This window comes from Palaemon carinicauda, chromosome 6 (genome assembly GCF_036898095.1).
Source record: "Palaemon carinicauda isolate YSFRI2023 chromosome 6, ASM3689809v2, whole genome shotgun sequence".
NCBI classification, from domain to species: domain Eukaryota; kingdom Metazoa; phylum Arthropoda; class Malacostraca; order Decapoda; family Palaemonidae; genus Palaemon; species Palaemon carinicauda.
In genome coordinates this window covers 17,054,657-17,073,980 of record NC_090730.1, presented here as the reverse complement: position 1 = coordinate 17,073,980, position 19,324 = coordinate 17,054,657, and the positions used below count along the sequence as shown (strand labels likewise).

The 19,324-nt window shown below is 44.9% G+C and overlaps 1 long non-coding RNA gene across 1 annotated transcript in view; it reads right to left on the bottom strand.

The window, feature by feature from the left end:
- The window catches only part of LOC137641975 (uncharacterized), a 51,637-nt gene that overhangs the window by 9,728 nt on the left and 22,585 nt on the right, over window positions 1–19,324 (bottom strand). The window lies entirely within an intron of this gene.

Genomic DNA, 19,324 nt, shown 5'->3' with positions numbered 1-19,324 from the left:
ACATGGGTAAGAGTGGCAAATGGAAGAGTAGTAGAAAGGGCATTAATGGATTATGTGTTGGTAACTAGAAGAATGTTTGGAAGATTGAAAGACGTGCACGTGTTTAGGGGTATGGCTAACGGTATGTCTGATCATTTTTTGGTGGAAGGAAAATTAGTTGTAGCAAAAGAGTGGGGGAATAGAGTAGGTGGATGTAAAAGGGAGGTAGTGAGGATTGAAGAGCTAATAAAACCGGGGGTAAGAAGTAAATATCAGGAAAGGTTGAAAATGGCATATGATGAGGTGGGAGTAAGAGAAACTGGTAATTTAGAGGAGGAATGGAAGTTAGTAAAAGAAAATTTTGTTGGGATTGCAAGTGATGTATGTGGCAAGAAGGTTGTTGGAGGCAGCATGAGGAAGGGCAGTGAATGGTGGAATGAAGGAGTGAAGGTGAAAGTGGAAGAGAAGAAGAGGGCTTTTGAAGAATGGCTGCAGAGTAATAGTATAGAGAAGTATGAAAAATATAGAGAGAAAAAGGTGGAAGTAAAGCGCAAGGTACGTGAAGTAAAGAGGGCAGCTGACCTGAGGTGGGGTCAGGGATTGGGTCAGTCATATGAAGAGAATAAGAAGAAGTTTTGGAAAGAAGTGAAGAGAGTAAGGAAGGCTGGCGCAAGAATTGAAGAGACAGTGAAAGATGGAAATGGAAGGTTGTTAAAAGGAGAGGAGGCAAGGAAAAGGTGGGCGGAATATTTTGAAAGGTTGCTGAATGTTGAGGATAATAGGGAGGCAAATATAACTGCTGTTCCAGGTGTTGAGGTGCCAGTGATGGGAGATGAGAATGAGAGAGAGATAACAATAGAGGAAGTGAGGAGAGCACTAGATGAAACGAGAGTAGGAAAAGCATCTGGTATGGACGGTGTGAAAGCTGAGATGTTGAAGGAAGGGGGTGTGACTGTACTTGAATGGTTGGTGAGATTGTTTAATATGTGTTTTGTGTTGTCAATGGTACCAGTAGATTGGGTTTGTGCATGTATTGTACCACTATATAAAGGTAAGGGAGATGTGCATGAGTGTTGTAATTCAAGAGGTATTAGTTTGTTGAGTGTAGTTGGAAAAGTGTATGGTAGAGTACTGATTAATAGGATTAAGGATAAAACAGAGAATGCAATCTTGGAAGTACAGGGTGGTTTTAGAAGAGGTAGGGGTTGTATGAATCAGATTTTTACAGTTAGGCAGATATGCGAGAAATATTTAGCAAAAGGTAAGGAGGTGTATGTTGCGTTTATGGATCTGGAGAAAGCATATGATAGAGTTGATAGGGAAGCAATGTGGGATGTGATGAGGTTATATGGAGTTGGTGGAAGGTTGTTGCAAGCAGTGAAAAGTTTATACAAAGGTAGTAAAGCATGTGTTAGAATAGGAAATGAAATGAGTGATTGGTTTCCGGTGAGAGTGGGGCTGAGACAGGGATGTGTGATGTCGCCGTGGTTGTTTAACTTGTATGTTGATGGAGTGGTGAGAGAGGTGAATGCTCGAGTGCTTGGACGAGGATTAAAACTGGTAGGCGAGAATGACCATGAATGGGAGGTAAATCAGTTGCTGTTTGCGGATGATACTGTACTGGTAGCAGACACAGAAGAGAAGCTTGACCGACTAGTGACAGAATTTGGAAGGGTGTGTGAGAGAAGGAAGTTGAGAGTTAATGTGGGTAAGAGTAAGGTTATGAGATGTACGAGAAGGGAAGGTGGTGCAAGGTTGAATGTCATGTTGAATGGAGAGTTACTTGAGGAGGTGGATCAGTTTAAGTACTTGGGGTCTGTTGTTGCAGCAAATGGTGGAGTGGAAGCAGATGTACGTCAGAGAGTCAATGAAGGTTGCAAAGTTTTGGGGGCAGTTAAGGGAGTAGTAAAAAATAGAGGGTTGGGCATGAATGTAAAGAGAGTTCTATATGAGAAAGTGATTGTACCAACTGTGATGTATGGATCGGAGTCGTGGGGAATGAAAGTGATGGAGAGACAGAAATTGAATGTGTTTGAGATGAAGTGTCTGAGAAGTATGGCTGGTGTGTCTCGAGTAGATAGGGTTAGGAACGAAGTGGTGAGAGAGAGAACGGGTGTAAGAAATGAGTTAGCGGCTAGAGTGGATATGAATGTGTTGAGGTGGTTTGGCCATGTTGAGAGAATGGAAAATGGTTGTCTGCTAAAGAAGGTGATGAATGCAAGAGTTGAGGGGAGAAGTACAAGAGGAAGGCCGAGGTTTGGGTGGATGGATGGTGTGAAGAAAGCTCTGGGTGATAGGAGGATAGATGTGAGAGAGGCAAGAGAGCGTGCTAGAAATAGGAATGAATGGCGAGCGATTGTGACGCAGTTCCAGTAGGCCCTGCTGCTTCCTCCGGGGCCTTAGATGACCGCGGAGGTAGCAGCAGTAGGGGAGTCAGCATTATGAAGCTTCATCTGTGGTGGAAATGTGGGAGGTTGGGCTGTGGCACCCTAGCAGTACCAGCTGAACTCGGTTGAGTCCCTGATTAGGCTGAAGGAACATAGAGAGTAGAGGTCCCCTTTTTGTTTTGTTTCATTGTTGGTGTCGGCTACCCCCCAAAATTGGGGGAAGTGCCTTGGTATATAGATAGATGTACTGTAAAAACCTCCTATCTTTTAGAATAGGGAGCCTCACAAAAATTCCTTTGCCTTGTGAGTGTAGGAGGTAAAATCCTTTAGGAACAAATCGTATGCAACGAGTTACCATGGCTGGAGACCTGTGCGTTTAAGCAATCTAATATTTCCTCAATTCTGACCAGGGAACTTTCAGTGCAGGGAGAGCCATGGTTCTCGGCAGTGTTGTAACCATCCAAAATGACACTCACTACCAAAGGTTCAGCCCATGTCTATGACAGGTTGCCTAATGGCAAGACAAACAACCACCTAGTTTTAGAAGTGGGAGAGGGAGAATGCTGGTAAAAACATTTCCCTCTCTTTTACTTCTTACGTTGCCCCTTCTGCCTGGAAGTAATGTTTTCCAGCAATTCTAAGATCTTTCCTACAAACAGCAGAATGTGGGGTTCTTTTATCACTGAAGAAACATAACATATCTGGAAACAATTTGTATTTTTTGCTAATTATGATATTTTAATTATAAAATAAATTTTTGAATATACTTACCCGGTGAATATATAATAGCTGAGCCTCCGGCGGCTCGACAGAAAAACACAAAAACTTGCGCGCGATCGCTATGAAGGTTGCGGGTGTGCCCACTAGCGCCAACTATCGGCCAGATACCGCATATACATGTAAACAGACCCAATTCTTCTCATCCCGCTGGGTCTCTATCGGGGAGGAAGGGGGGCCTTTAATTTATATATTCACTGGGTAAGTATATTCAAAAATTTATTTTATAATTAAAATATCATTTTTAAATATTTAACTTAGCCGGTGAATATATAATAGCTGATTCACACCCATGGTGGTGGGTAGAGACCAGAGTTAATTAAGTTTACAGCGTATATGCTTAGAGTTTTTGACAGTTATATCATAACAAAACCCAAATATATATAGGTACCTGGTAAGGAAGTTGACTTAGACGATTACTCTGCCTTATTAGTCTGTCTTCCTCACAAAGCCCAGCGATCCTCTTAGGATGCTGAAAGACTCCCAGGAGCTGAAGTATCAAGGGCTGCAACCCATACAACAGGACCTCATCAAACCCCTAATCTGGGCGCTCTCAAGAAATGACATTTGACCACCCGCCAAATCAAAAAAGGATGCGAAAGGCTTCTTAGCCTTCCGTACAACCCAATTAAAAAACATTTCAAGAGCAGATTAAAAGGATATTGGAATTAAGGGAATGTAGTGGTAGAACCCTTACCCACTACTGCATTCGCTGTAACGAATGGACCCAGTGTGTAGCAGTCCTCGTAAAGAGTCTGGACATCTTTTAAGTAAAATGACGCGAATACCGACTTGCTTCTCCAAACGGTCGCGTCCATAATACTTTGCAGAAATTTATTTTGCTTAAAGGCCACGGAAGTTGCTATAGCTCTTACTTCGTGCGTCTTAACCTTAAGCAAGCATCGGTCTTTTTCATTCAAGTGAGAATGAGCCTCTCGTATTAAAAATCTGATAAAATATGAAAAAGCACTCTTTGACATAGGCAATGATGGTTTCTTAACTGAGCACCATAATGCCTCAGATCCACCTCGTAAGGACTTAGTAAGAGCTAAGTAGAACTTAAGAGCTCTAACTGGACACAGCACTCTTTCAAGTTCGTTGCCTACGATCTCTGACAGGCAAGGTATATCAAAAGACTTAGGCCAAGGACGAGAAGGCAGTTCATTTTTGGCCAGGAAACCAAGTTGAAGTGAACATGTGGCTTTTTCTGTAGAAAAGCCGATGTTCTTACTGAAGGCATGAATTTCACTGACCCTTTTAGCCGAAGCCAAGCACACTAGGAAAAGCGTCTTAAGGGTGAGATCCTTCAGGGAAGCTGAATGTAATGGCTCAAACCTGTCTGACATGAGGAACCTTAGGACCACGTCTAAGTTCCATCCAGGAGTTGCCAAACGACGTTCCTTAGAGGTCTCGAAAGACTTAAGGAGATCTTGGAGATCTTTATTGTTGGAAAGATCTAAGCCTCTATGACGAAAGACCGAAGCCAACATACTCCTGTAGCCCTTAATCGTGGGAGCTGAGAGGGAGCGAACATTTCTCAGATGTAAAAGAAAATCTCCGATTTGGGCTACAGAGGTACTGGAAGAGGACACAGATGCTGGCTTGCACCAGTCTCGAAAGACTTCCCACTTCGACTGGTATACTCTGATGGTAGAAGCTCTCCTAGCTCTCGCAATCGCACTGGCTGCCTCCTTCGAAAAGCCTCGAGCTCTTGAGAGTCTCTCGATAGCCTGAAAGCAGTCAGACGAAGCGCGGGGAGGCTTTGATGAACATTCTTTACGCGGGGCTGACGTAAGAGATCTACCCTTAGAGGAAGACTTCTTGGAATGTCTACCACCCATTGAAGTACCTCGGTGAACCACTCTCTCGCGGGCCAGAGGGTAGCAACCAACGTCAACCTTGTCCCTTCGTGAGAGGCGAACTTCTGCAGTACCTTGTTGACTATCTTGAATGGTGGGAATGCATATAAGTCCAGATGAGACCAATCCAGTAGAAACGCATCTATGTGTATTGCTTCTGGATCTAGGACTGGTGAGCAATAGATTGGTAACCTTTTGGTCAACGAGGTGGCAAAGAGGTCTATGGTGGGTTGACCCCAAGTAGCCCAAAGACTCTTGCCTACGTCCTTGTGGAGGGTCCATTCCGTGGGTATCACCTGACCCCTCCGACTGAGACAGTCTGCCAAGACGTTCAAGTCCCCCTGGATGAATTTCGTCAACAGGGAGATGCCACGATTTCTTGACCACATGAGAAGGTCCCTTGAGATCTCGTACAGCGTGAGGGAGTGTGTGCCTCCTTGCTTGGAGATGTACGCCAAAGCTGTGGTGTTGTCTGAGTTGACCTCTACCACTTAGTTTCGAAGAAAGCTTTCGAATTTCATCAAGGCCAAGTGGACTGCTAATAGCTCCTTGCCGTTGATGTGCATGCTCTTCTGACTTGAGGTCCACAGACCCGAGCATTCCCGACCGTCCAGGGTCGCACCCCAACCCAAATCCGACGCGTCTGAGAACAACACGTGGTTTGGGTTCTTGACTGCTAGGGATAGTCCCTCTCTCAGACTGATATTGCTGTCCCACCATTTCAGGCATGCCATTACTGGTTCGGAGACTGGGAATGATACCGTCTCTAACGTCTTGTCCTTGTTCCAGTGAGACGCTAGATGGAACTGGAGAGGCCGAAGGTGTAGTCTCCCTAGCGAGACAAACTGCTCCAGGGATGAGAGAGTCCCTACGAGACTGTTCCAACTCCTGACTGAACAAACGTTCTCTTTTCAGCATTAGTTGGACTTTGAGCAGGGCTTGTTCTATTCGGGTGGCAGACGGAAAAGCCCGAAAAAAACTGGACTGCGAATCTCCATCCCCAAATATAGAATAATCTGGGATGGGATCAGTTGGGACTTTTCTAGGTTGACCAAAAGTCCCAACTCCCTGGCCAGACTCAACGTCCAATGTAGATCCTGCAGACAGCGAAGACTGGACGATGCTCTGAGAAGCCAGTCGTCCAAGTACAGGGAGGCTCGGATTCCCGATAGATGGAGGAATTTAGCCACATTCCTCATGAGCCTCGTAAACACGAGAGGAGCAGGACTGAGGCCAAAGCACAGGGCTCGAAACTGGTACCCCACATTCCTGTAAACAAACCTCAGAAACGGTTGGGAATCTGGGTGTATAGGAATGTGGAAGTATGCATCCTGAAGGTCGAGAGAGACCATCCAGTCGCCTTCCATTAATGCTGTCAAGACAGCCTGGTAGACTTCATCATGAAGTTTGTCTTGACAATGAACACATTGAGCGCACTTGCCTCTTACGTACTCCTGCATTGAACGTGGCTGCCAGATCATCGGAGCCATCCCTGATAGACTTGTTCCTGCAGAGAACGTGGCTGTCAGATTATTGGAGCCATCCCTGATAGCCTTGTTTATGCATGACATAATTGTACAGCAACACTTCAAACGCTCGAAAAAACTCCTAACAGGAGATGGTCTAGCTCTGAAGCCGACCATAAAATCTTGGAGCGTCTCATGGCCAGGCGCCAGGGAGAATCTATGAGGTTTGAGAAGTCTATCTGGGCAGAGGCAGGAACTCCCAAGCCGAGAACTTCTCCCGCGTCATACCAGACTCTCGCTCTATAAGCCAGCTTAAAAGTAGGGAAAGCAAAGGCTGTCTCCCCCAAACTCCTCCTGGTGATTAACCAGTCGCCTAGCAAACGTAAAGCTCTCTTAGAAGAGCGAGAGAGCACTAGCTTAGAAAACAACGGCTTCGAAGTATCTAGGCCTAGTGTAAACTCTGACGTTTAGGCGAACGAGGAGCAGCAGTTACAAAAAGATCCGGACAAAGATCCTTAAAAATCAGCATGATTTATTTAAAGTCCATAGAGGGCTGAGCAGCTTTAGGCTCCTCTCCGTCTGACAGAGTCCTCAAGGGAATATCAGTAGGAGGGGGATCAGCAACTTTCTCATCTGAAGGAACCTTGTCCGACAATTGCCGAGTCTCAAGCAAGGGAGAGACCTGCCGTGGTGGCAATGCTTGACAAGCAGAGTCCACACGCAAAGGAGCAACAGTAGCAGTCAAGGACGCTATGTCATGTAACTGCTTAAAGGACTGACCAGCAACAACAACAGGTGCGGGAGGACGCTCGACGTCAACTCGAGACTGCCTTGACTGCCTAGACTGAGCAGTCAAAACAACTCTTGACTGTGGTGCTTGACGCTCAACGTCAAAACAAGTCAACTATGCTGGTTGGCGAACGTCCTGAACGTCAACAAGAGCAAGCGGCAGCGGCTGAACGTCCACAAGCGGCTGAGAGTCAACACGGGACTGCATCGAGTGAGGCTCTACAAAACATGATTGACGTGACTTTGTAACGTCAATGTCAACAGGACGAGCAAAGGCTCGTTTGGGCGGCTGACGGCCAGGATCTCGATCAGCTAAGCGGCGAGGATCATCGTGAACCTGCTCAGCAGAATAGTCCTCCATAAGAGAGGCAAGCTTATTCTGCATGTCTTGCAGTACAACCCATTTAGGATCAACGGGAATAGGTGCGGTAAGAGACGAGGGTAACGTCTGTGACTGCAAAACCTTGCCTACAATAAGACTCTTGGAGCCTGTGTTACGCTTTTGTTTAGGCGGCGAGCAGTCTTCCGATGACTGCATAGGGTCAGAGCTGTCCCAATGGCTACAACCAGGACGCTGGACCTGTCCTGAAGGGACTGACTTTCGCTTTAAGGGCCTCGAAACCTTGCTCCACGGTTTCTTACGCGAAAAGCCTTTGGATGACGAGGAGAAAATCGTCTCGCTCGTCTTATGGTAGGGGCGGTCTTGATGAGACACGCCTGAAACCATAGAGGGAACGTCTGTTCGCTGATCAAGGCCTCTCGAACCCATAAGTCGTACGACATTACTTCTCCCTGGGGCTTGGGAGCTTGCAAGAGGTCCCGGACTAGGCGAACGACAGGCACGAACAGACGAACCCTCGGTCGCAACACTGATAACACTTTGCGTAATTATCACTTTATCACTACGATTTTCTGTTTTGCACTTACTTCACTGAAATCGAATTTTTCAACAATTCACATTAGGCATGAATAAAACTGATTTCTACCTGAAGCACGCAATTCTACCCTACATCAAAAGGTTATAATTGCGAAATAAGTCGTACTATATAATGTAAGCACATTAATACAAGCAAAAAACAGTAAACATATATTAAGATAAAAAGATCAGTGACTGGGGAGGAGACTAAACACTAGTTCATTCAAAACTACGTTTTCAATCTCTCACCGTACAGTGCCTTGGGACGAGAATAAAAACTAAAAACGTTTTATCCTTTCTCCCCGTACAGAGACTTGGGACGAGAGTAAAAAACTGACTCGAGAACAACGTTACTCACTTGGGACGAGAATAAAGATCGGAACGTTCTCTCTTCCTCTCTCTCTCTCCGTCTCTCTCTCTCTCTCTCTCTCTCTCTCTCTCTCTCTCTCTCTCTCTCTCTCTCGATTTCACACCGAAGAGAAAAGCCCACTCACCTTTCGTCAATAAACAGGTTATTTGACCAAAGGGAAAAAAAAAAACTGAAAGGACTAGGAAATTGAAAATTAGCAAGTTCCTTTAAATTAGTATTTAAAACATTTAAGTTTGAAAGAAGAATGAACAAAACGTCAGAATCGATTTACTCTTTCTGCAAAGTGAAACCGTGATTCTCTCTCTCTCTATCGTAACGATAGAGCGCAAACTGCGTAGCATAAATAAACCAAACGTTAGTTCATCTTCGAAACAGTACAAAGACTATTCAAAGAAAATCTTTCATAAAATATCTACTAAAAAATATTCATTTAATAAGTTTTAAATCATTTGCTCTGTAAAAGTTATTTACGATTGAAAGGGCTCAACGTTGTTTAACTTCGGTTTCCAAGTTAGGACCGCCTACTCTCGGATTAGGGGAGGAATAGGTAAGGTCGCATATAAACATATCATTAAAATTTATCTTGATGTTTATTATAAATGGAAAGCTAATCGAAGAGGCCTAATAAAGGCGGTTGAGATATAAAATATATAGAGGAAAATCTATAATTAACAACAACAATTTATAACGTGATAAGATAATTGCTAAAAAGCCTAAAACACACTTCCGTACTAAGGGAAGGGTCGGCCATTTTTAAAAGTCAAAGAAAGTCCAAAAAACAATCCAAAGTCATCAACAATTAAATCTATCCAAAAAAGAGTTCAAGATTTAAGTTGAAGATAAAACACCTGCACTGCGAAAGCTCAAACCAAAAGGAAGTACTTCACCAAGACTGTTGAAAAACTCCAGGTTAACAGCAAGTAATGGTACGTCTTGTCGATCAGACCGACAGAGAAGAATTGGGTCTGTTTACATGTATATGCGGTATCTGGCCGATAGTTGGCGCTAGTGGGCACACCCGCAACCTTCATAGCGATCGCTCGCGAGTTTTTGTGTTTTTCTGTCGAGCCGCCGGAGGCTCAGCTACTATATATTCACCGGCTAAGTTAAATATTTAAAAAATACAAACCTGTAGTTATTTATATGGATTATCTTTCGGCGAAGCTGGAAGGTAGTCAACAGACTAAAAAGTGTGAGGTGGCAACCCTACTTAACCACTGTTGTGGGTAGATAGGGTGGTGGCTGAGGGATACCCAAGCGACCTATCTGCACTCACAGCTTACAGAGCTGCCTCACTTCTCAATTGCAGGCAGAACTTCAGGGGGACAGGTAATAGCGGGACAATTTATATAAATAACTACAGGTTTGTATTAGATATGGAAAAATACAAATAATTTTCAAATTTGTTCTTTGTTCCTTCACTAACAAACTTTGTTATTTATGTGGATGACTCACTCTTAGATGGGTAGAAGTCCAGCTTCTGGCTTAGTCATTGACCCAGGTTTTCTTAGTACAGTAATAGACTTTATATAAGGATAAACCTTGACACTTCGCTAATAATTCACAGCGTGAGTGTTACTGCAGCCTGAGCAAACTGTGTGGTTGTGGAAATAGCATATGAACGTCTAGGTAAGAGCAATCAAGTTCTCAAACAGGATTAATATAGACGTTTCCCGATTTTTACCTCGCAGGAAACATTGGGGACGTAAACGAGTTTAACTAGTTATTATCTATACTAGGATACACAAGGGAAATGGTTTTCACCTGCAGAGATTGAAGCCAGCTTGCAGAAGAACCACCCAAGGCACTGTTCCCCAAGAGAGGGGAAGATGAAGAAAGGAAAATCCGGACACACTATCATTGATCCCAGACTTAAGGGGCTGCTGGTATGCCAATATATGGGGATATACGAAGAGAAACATAAAATTCTGAAAAAAATCACCGAGCTTCATATGGCAATGGAGAATGTGTATACGAAATATTTTGTCAAAATTCCTCTTACTTTCATAGTTACAGGGTAATTAGTAAAAGTAACTCAATAAACCAAAAATATAGCTCCCTACAAGAAAATGCAGTATTTCATGTTATCGTAAATTCTGATAATTGTTACATTTAAATATAAAACAAATTGTGAGCAATGTCATCTGTATATATCCCATGAGTCACAAGACAAAGCACTACATGGTAATTAAACCCTTCAGCCTTCAGCAGTCCTAGCACAAACCTTATACTGTAGGGAGTACACGTTTGAGTTTGACCTCTGACATTCCCTTGCTTTTACGTCTGTTTTTCTCGGTTTCAGCAAGAATTTCATCATGCCAAAGAGGAAACCACAATTTCAACATCTCGCTAACATAAAGGGAAAGAAAATTTGCTCTAATAAGAGTTCAGAAGTGGGTAATACTGGCGGTATCACCAGAGTTAGTGAAGGAGAGAGATGATGAAGGAGCAACTGCCTCGCCTAAAGAAGCAAGATATTGAGCAAAGGGATCTTCATTTATGATTTAGAAAAACCTTGAACGCCCATATCTTCAAACTATACTTATTGACCTTCAAATTCTATCTTCTCCCTTAGTTTTAGACATAGCATTGAAACATGATATTTTTATTATAAAATAAATTCTTAAATATACTTACCTGGTAGTTACATATATATATAGCTTAAATCTCGCGATTCGACGCGGCATGACAGAAAATGATATTTTAATTATAAAATAAATTTTTGAATATACTTACCCGGTGAATATATAATAGCTGAGCCTCCGGCGGCTCGACAGAAAAACACACAAAAACTCGCGAGCGATCGCTATGAAGGTTGCGGGTGTGCCCACTAGCGCCAACTATCGGCCAGATACCGCATATACATGTAAACAGACCCAATTTTTCTCATCCCGCTGGGTCTCTATCGGGGAGGAAGGGGGGGCCTTTAATTTATATATTCACTGGGTAAGTATATTCAAAAATTTATTTTATAATTAAAATATCATTTTTAAATATTTAACTTAGCCGGTGAATATATAATAGCTGATTCACACCCATGGTGGAGGGTAGAGACCAGAGTTAATTAAGTTTACAGCGTACAGGGTATATGCTTAGAGTTTTTGACAGTTATATCATAACAAAACCCAAATATATAAAGGTACCTGGTAAGGAAGTTGACTTAGACGATTACTCTGCCTTATTAGTCAGTCTTCCTCACGAAGCCCAGCGATCCTCTTAGGATGCTGAAAGACTCCCAGGAGCTTAAGTATTAAGGGCTGCAACCCATACAACAGGACCTCATCAAACCCCTAATCTGGGCGCTCTCAAGAAATGACATTTGACCACCCGCCAAATCAAAAAAGGATGCGAAAGGCTTCTTAGCCTTTCGTACAACCCAATTAAAAAACATTTCAAGAGCAGATTAAAAGGATATTGGAATTAAGGGAATGTAGTGGTAGAACCCTTACCCACTACTGCATTCGCTGTAACGAATGGACCCAGTGTGTAGCAGTCCTTGTAAAGAGTCTGGACATCTTTTAAGTAAAATGACGCGAATACCGATTTGCTTCTCCAAACGGTCGCGTCCATAATACTTTGCAGAGATTTATTTTGCTTAAAGGCCACGGAAGTTGCTATAGCTCTTATTTCGTGCGTCTTAACCTTAAGCAAGCATCGGTCTTTTTCATTCAAATGAGAATGAGCCTCTCGTATTAAAAGTCTGATAAAATATGACAAAGCACTCTTTGACATAGGCAATGATGGTTTCTTAACTGAGCACCATAATGCCTCAGATCCACCTCGTAAGGACTTAGTACGAGCTAAGTAAAACTTAAGAGTTCTAACTGGACACAGCACTCTTTCAAGTTCGGTGCTTACGATCTCTGACAGGCAAGGTATATCAAAAGACTTAGGCCAAGGACGAGAAGGCAGTTCATTTTTGGCCAGGAAACCAAGTTGAAGTGAACATGTGGCTTTTTCTGTAGAAAAGCCGATGTTCTTACTGAAGGCATGAATTTCACTGACCCTTTTAGCCGAAGCCAAGCACACTAGGAAAAGCGTCTTGAGGGTGAGATCCTTCAGGGAGGCTGAATGTAATGGCTCAAACCTGTCTGACATGAGGAACCTTAGGACCACGTCTAAGTTCCATCCAGGAGTTGCCAAACGACGTTCCTTAGAGGTCTCAAAAGACTTAAGGAGATCTTAATTGTTGGAAAGATCTAAGCCTCTATGACGAAAGACCGAAGCCAACATGCTCCTGTAGCCCTAAATCGTGGGAGCTGAGAGGGAGCAAACATTTCTCAGATATAAAAGAAAATCTCCGATTGGGCTACAGAGGTACTGGAAGAGGACATAGATGCTGGCTTGCACCAATCTCGAAAGACTTCCCACTACGACTGGTATACTCTGAAGGTAGAAGCTCTCCTAGCTCTCGCAATCGCACTGGCTGCCTCCTTCGAAAAGCCTCGAGCTCTTGAGAGTCTCTCGATAGTCTGAAGGCAGTCAGACGAAGCGCGGGGAGGCTTTGATGAACATTCTTTACGTGGGGCTGACGTAAGAGATCTACCCTTAGAGGAAGACTTCTTGGAATGTCTACCAGCCATTGAAGTACCTCGGTGAATCACTCTCTCGCGGGCAAGAGGGTAGCAACCAACGTCAACCCTGTCCCTTCGTGAGAGGCGAACTTCTGCAGTACCTTGTTGACTATCTTGAATGGTGGGAATGCATATAGGTCCAGAAGAGACCAATCCAGTAGAAACGCGTCTATGTGGATTGCTTCTGTATCTAGGACTGGAGAGCAATAGATTGGTAACCTTTTGGTCAACGAGGTGGCAAAGAGGTCTATGGTGGGTTGACCCCAAGTAGCCCAAAGACTCTTGCCCACGTCCTTGTGGAGGGTCCATTCCGTGGGTATCACCTGACCCCTCCGACTGAGACAGTCTGCCAAGACGTTCAAGTCCCCCTGGATGAATTTCGTCAACAGGGAGATGCCTCGATTTCTTGACCATATGAGAAGGTCCCTTGCGATCTCGTGCAGCGTGAGGGAGTGTGTGCCTCCTTGCTTGGAGATGTACGCCAAAGCTGTGGTGTTGTCTGAGTTGACCTCTACCACTTAGTTTTGAAGAAAGCTTTCGAATTTCATCAAGGCCAAGTGGACTGCTAATAGCTCCTTGCCGTTGATGTGCATGCTCTTCTGACTTGAGGTCCACAGACCCGAGCATTCCCGACCGTCCAGGGTCGCACCCCAACCCAAATCCGACGCGTCTGAGAACAACACGTGGTTTGGCAAATCCGACGCGTCTGAGAACAACACGTGGTTTGGGTTCTTGACTGCTAGGGATAGTCCCTCTCTCAGACTGATATTGCTGTCCCACCATTTCAGGCATGCCATTACTGGTTCGGAGACTGGGAATGATACCGTCTCTAACGTCTTGTCCTTGTTCCAGTGAGAGGCTAGATGGAACTGGAGAGGCCGAAGGTGTAGTCTCCCTAGCGAGACAAACTGTTCCAGGGATGAGAGAGTCCCTACGAGACTGTTCCAACTCCTGACTGAACAAACGTTCTCTTTTCAGTATTAGTTGGACTTCGAGCAGGGCTTGTTCTATTCGGGTGGCAGACAGAAAAGCCCGAAAAAACTGGACTGCGAATCTCCATCCCCAAATATAGAATAATCTGGGATGGGATCAGTTGGGACTTTTAGGTTGACCAAAAGTCCCAACTCCCTGGCCAGACTCAACGTCCAATGTAGATCCTGCAGACAGCGAAGACTGGACGATGCTCTGAGAAGCCAGTCGTCCAAGTACAGGGAGGCTCGGATTCCCGATAGATGGAGGGATTTTGCCACATTCCTCATGAGCCTCGTAAACACGAGAGGAGCAGGACTGAGGCCAAAGCACAAGGCTCGAAACTGGTACCCCACATTCCTGTAAACAAACCTCAGAAACGGTTGGGAATCCGGGTGTATGGGAATGTGGAAGTATGCCTCCTGAAGGTCAAGAGAGACCATCCAGTCGCCTTCCATTAATGCTGTCAAGACAGCCTGGTAGACTTCATCGTGAAGTTTGTCTTGACAATGAACACATTGAGCGCACTTGCCTCTTACGTACTCCTGCAGTGAACATGGCTGCCAGATCATTGGAGCCATCCCAGAGGGACTTGTTCCTGCAGAGAACGTGGCTGTCAGATTATTGGAGCCATCCCTGATAGCCTTGTTTATGCATGACATAATTGTACAGCAACACTTCAAACGCTCGAAAAAAACTCCTAACAGGAGATGGTCTAGCTCTGAAGTCGACAATAAAATCTTGGAGCGTCTCATGGCCAGGCGCCAGGGAGAGTCTATGAGGTTTGAGAAGTCTATCTGGGCAGAGGCAGGAACTCCCAAGCCGAGAACTTCTCCCGTGTCATATCAGACTCTCGCTCTATAAGCCAGCTTAAAAGTAGGGAAAGCAAAGGCTGTCTCCCCCAAACTCCTCCTGGTGATTAACCAGTCGCCTAGCAAACGTAAAGCTCTCTTAGAAGAGCGAGAGAGCACTAGCTTAGAAAACAACGGCTTCGAAGTAGCTAAGCCTAGTGTAAACTCTGACGTTTAGGCGAACAAGGAGCAGCAGTTACAAAAAGATCCGGACAAAGATCCTTAAAAATCAGCATGATTTATTTAAAGTCCATAGAGGGCTGAGCAGCTTTAGGCTCCTCTCCGTCTGACAGAGTCCTCAAGGGAATATCAGTAGAAGGGGGATCAGCAACTTCCTCATCTGAAGGAACCTTGTCCGACAATTGCCGAGTCTCAAGCAAGGGAGAGACCTGCCGTGGTGGCAATGCTTGACAAGCAGAGTCCACACGCAAAGGAGCAACAGTAGCAGTCAAGGACGCTATGTCATGTAACTGCTTAAAGGACTGACCAGCAACAACAACAGGTGCGGGAGGACGCTCGACGTCAACTCGAGACTGCCTTGACTGCCTAGACTGAGCAGTCAAAACAACTCTTGACTGCGGTGCTTGACGCTCAACGTCAAAACAAGTCAACTATGCTGGTTGGTGAACGTCCTGAACGTCAACAAGAGCAAGCGGCAGCGGCTGAACGTCCACAAGCGGCTGAGAGTCAACACGGGACTGCATCGAGTGAGGCTCTACAAAACACGATTGACGTGACTTTGTAACGTCAATGTCAACAGGACGAGCAAAGGCTCGTTTGGGCGGCTGACGGCCAGGATCTCGATCAGCTAAGCGGCGAGGATCATCGTGAACCTGCTCAGCAGAATAGTCCTCCATAAGAGAGGCAAGCTTATTCTGTATGTCTTGCCGTACAACCCATTTAGGATCAACGGGAATGGTTGCGGTAAGAGACGAGGGTAACGTCTGTGACTGCAAAACCTTTCCTACAATAAGACTCTCGGAGCCTGTGTTACGCTTTTGTTTAGGCGGCGAGCAGTCTTCCGATGACTGCATAGGGTCAGAGCTGTCCCAATGGCTACAACCAGGACGCTGGACCTGTCCTGAAAGGACTGACTTTCGCTTAAAGGGCCTCGAAACCTTGCTCCACGGTTTCTTACGCGAAAAGCCTTCGGATGACGAGGAGAAAATCGTCTCGCTCGTCTTATGGTAGGGGCGGTCTTGGTGAGACACGCCTGAAACCATAGAGGGAACGTCTGTTCGCTGATCAAGGCCTCTCGAACCCATAAGTCGTACGACATTACTTCTCCCCTGGGGCTTGGGAGCTTGCAAGAGGTCTCGGACTAGGCGAACGACAGGCACGAACAGACGAACCCTCGGTCGCAACACTGATAACACTTTGCGCAATTATCACTTTATCACTACGATTTTCTGTTTTGCACTTACTTCACTGAAATCGAATTTTTCAACAATTCACATTAGGCATGAATAAAACTGATTTCTACCTGAAGCACGCAATTCTACCCTCATCAAAATTTTATAATTGCGAAATAAGTCGTATAATGTAAGCACATTAATACAAGCAAAAAACAGTAAACATATTAAGATAAAAAGATCAGTGGCTGGGAAGGAGACTAAACACTAGTTCATTCAAAACTACGTTTTCAATCTCTCACCGTACAGTGCCTTGGGACGAGAATAAAAACTAAAAACGTTTTATCCTTTCTCCCCGTACAGAGACTCGGGACGAGAGTAAAAAACTGACTCGAGAACAACGTTACTCGCTTGAGACGAGAATAAAGATCGGAACGTTCTCTCTTCCTCTCTCTCTCTCCGTCTCTCTCTCTCTCTCTCTCTCTTGATTTCGCACCGAAGAGAAAAGCCCACTTACCTTTCGTCAATAAACAGGTTATTTGACCAAAGGAAAAAACTGAAAGGTTTTTCAATTAACAAGTTCCTTTAAAATGTTATTTTCATTAGTAAAATAAATTTTTGAATATACTTACCCGATGATCATGTAGCTGTCAACTCTGTTGCCCGACAGAAATCTACGGTCGGGATACGCCAGCGATCGCTATACAGGTGGGGGTGTACACAACAGCGCCATCTGTGAGCAGGTACTCAAGTACTTCTTGTCAACAAGAACTCAATTTTCTCCTCGGTCCACTGGTTCTCTATGGGGAGGAAGGGCGGGTCCTTAAATTCATGATCATCGGGTAAGTATATTCAAAAATTTATTTTACTAATGAAAATAACATTTTTCAATATTAATCTTACCCGATGATCATGTAGCTGATTCACACCCAGGGTGGTGGTTGGAGACCAGCATACATGTTAACAAAGAAGCTAAGTATTCCGTATTTCATTTTATTAGTTATTCAAAAATAACATAAAATAAATAAGTACCTGGTAAGGAAGACGACTTGAACCATTACTCTGCCTTTATTAACTACGTCTTCCTTACTGAGCGCAGCGGTCCTCTTAGGATGCTGAACGACTCTTAGGTGCTGAAGTATAAAGGGCTGCAACCCATACTAAAGGACCTCATCACAACCTCTAACCTCGGCGCTTCTCAAGAAAGAATTGACCACCCGCCAAATCAACAAGGATGCGGAAGGCTTCTTATCCGACCGTACAACCCATAAAAAGTATTCAAGAGAAAGGTTAAAAAGGTTATGGGATTATGGGAATGTAGTGGCTGAGCCCTCACCTACTACTGCACTCGCTGCTACGAATGGTCCCAGGGTGTAGCAGTTCTCGTAAAGAGACTGGACATCTTTGAGATAGAATGATGCGAACACTGACTTGCTTCTCCAATAGGTTGCATCCATAACACTCTGCAGAGAACGGTTCTGTTTGAAGGCCACTGAAGTAGCCACAGCTCTCACTTCATGTGTCCTTACCTTCAGCAAAGCAAGGTCTTCTTCCTTCAGATGAGAATGTGCTTCCCTAATCAGAAGCCTGATGTAGTAAGAAACTGAGTTCTTAGACATTGGAAGAGAAGGCTTCTTGATAGCACACCATAAGGCTTCTGATTGTCCTCGTAAAGGTTTTGACCTTTTTAGATAGTACCTAAGAGCTCTAACTGGGCAAAGTACTCTCTCCAGTTCGTTCCCCACCAAGTTGGACAGGCTTGGGATCTCGAACGACTTAGGCCAAGGACGTGAAGGAAGCTCGTTTTTAGCAAAAAACCGAGCTGCAAGGAACATGTAGCCGTTTCAGATGTGAAAACTATGTTCCTGCTGAAGGCGTGGATCTCACTTACTCTTTTAGCTGTTGCCAAGCACACGAGGAAAAGAGTTTTTAATGTGAGGTCCTTAAAAGAGGCTGATTGGAGAGGTTCAAATCTTGATGACATAAGGAACCTTAGGACCACGTCTAGATTCCAGCCTGGAGTGGACAACCGACGTTCCTTTGAGGTCTCAAAAGACCTAAGGAGGTCCTGTAGATCTTTGTTGGTGGAAAGATCCAAGCCTCTGTGGCGGAAAACTGCTGCCAACATACTTCTGTAACCCTTGATCGTAGGAGCTGAAAGGGATCTTACGTTCCTTAGATGTAACAGGAAGTCAGCAATCTGGGTTACAGTGGTACTGGTTGAGGAAACTGCATTGGCCTTGCACCAGATTCGGAAGACTTCCCATTTAGACTGATAGACTCTGAGAGTGGATGTCCTCCTTGCTCTGGCAATCGCTCTGGCTGCCTCCTTCGAAAAGCCTCTAGCTCTTGAGAGTCTTTCGATAGTCTGAAGGCAGTCAGACGAAGAGCGTGGAGGTTGGGTGTACCTTCTTTACGTGAGGTTGACGTAGAAGGTCCACTCTTAGAGGAAGAGTCCTGGGAATGTCGACCAGCCATTGCAGTACCTCTGTGAACCATTCTCTCGCGGGCCAGAGGGGAGCAACCAACGTCAGCCGTGTCCCTTTATGAGAGGCGAACTTCTGAAGTACCCTGTTGACAATCTTGAACGGCGGGAATGCATACAGGTCGAGATGGGACCAATCCAGCAGAAAAGCATCCACGTGAACTGCTGCTGGGTCTGGAATCGGAGAACAATACAACGGGAGCCTCTAGGTCATCGAGGTAGCGAACAGATCTATGGTTGGCTGACCCCACAGGGCCCAAAGTCTGCTGCAAACATTCTTGTGAAGGGTCCACTCTGTGGGGATGACCTGACCCTTCCGGCTGAGGCGATCTGCCATGACATTCATATCGCCCTGAATGAACCTCGTTACCAGCGTGAGCTTTCGATCTTTTGACCAGATGAGGAGGTCCCTTGCGATCTAGAACAACTTCCTCGAATGAGTCCCTCCCTGCTTGGAGATGTAAGCCAAGGCTGTGGTGTTGTCGGAGTCCACCTCCACCACCTTGTTTAGCTGGAGGGACTTGAAGTTTATCAAGGCCAGATGAACCGC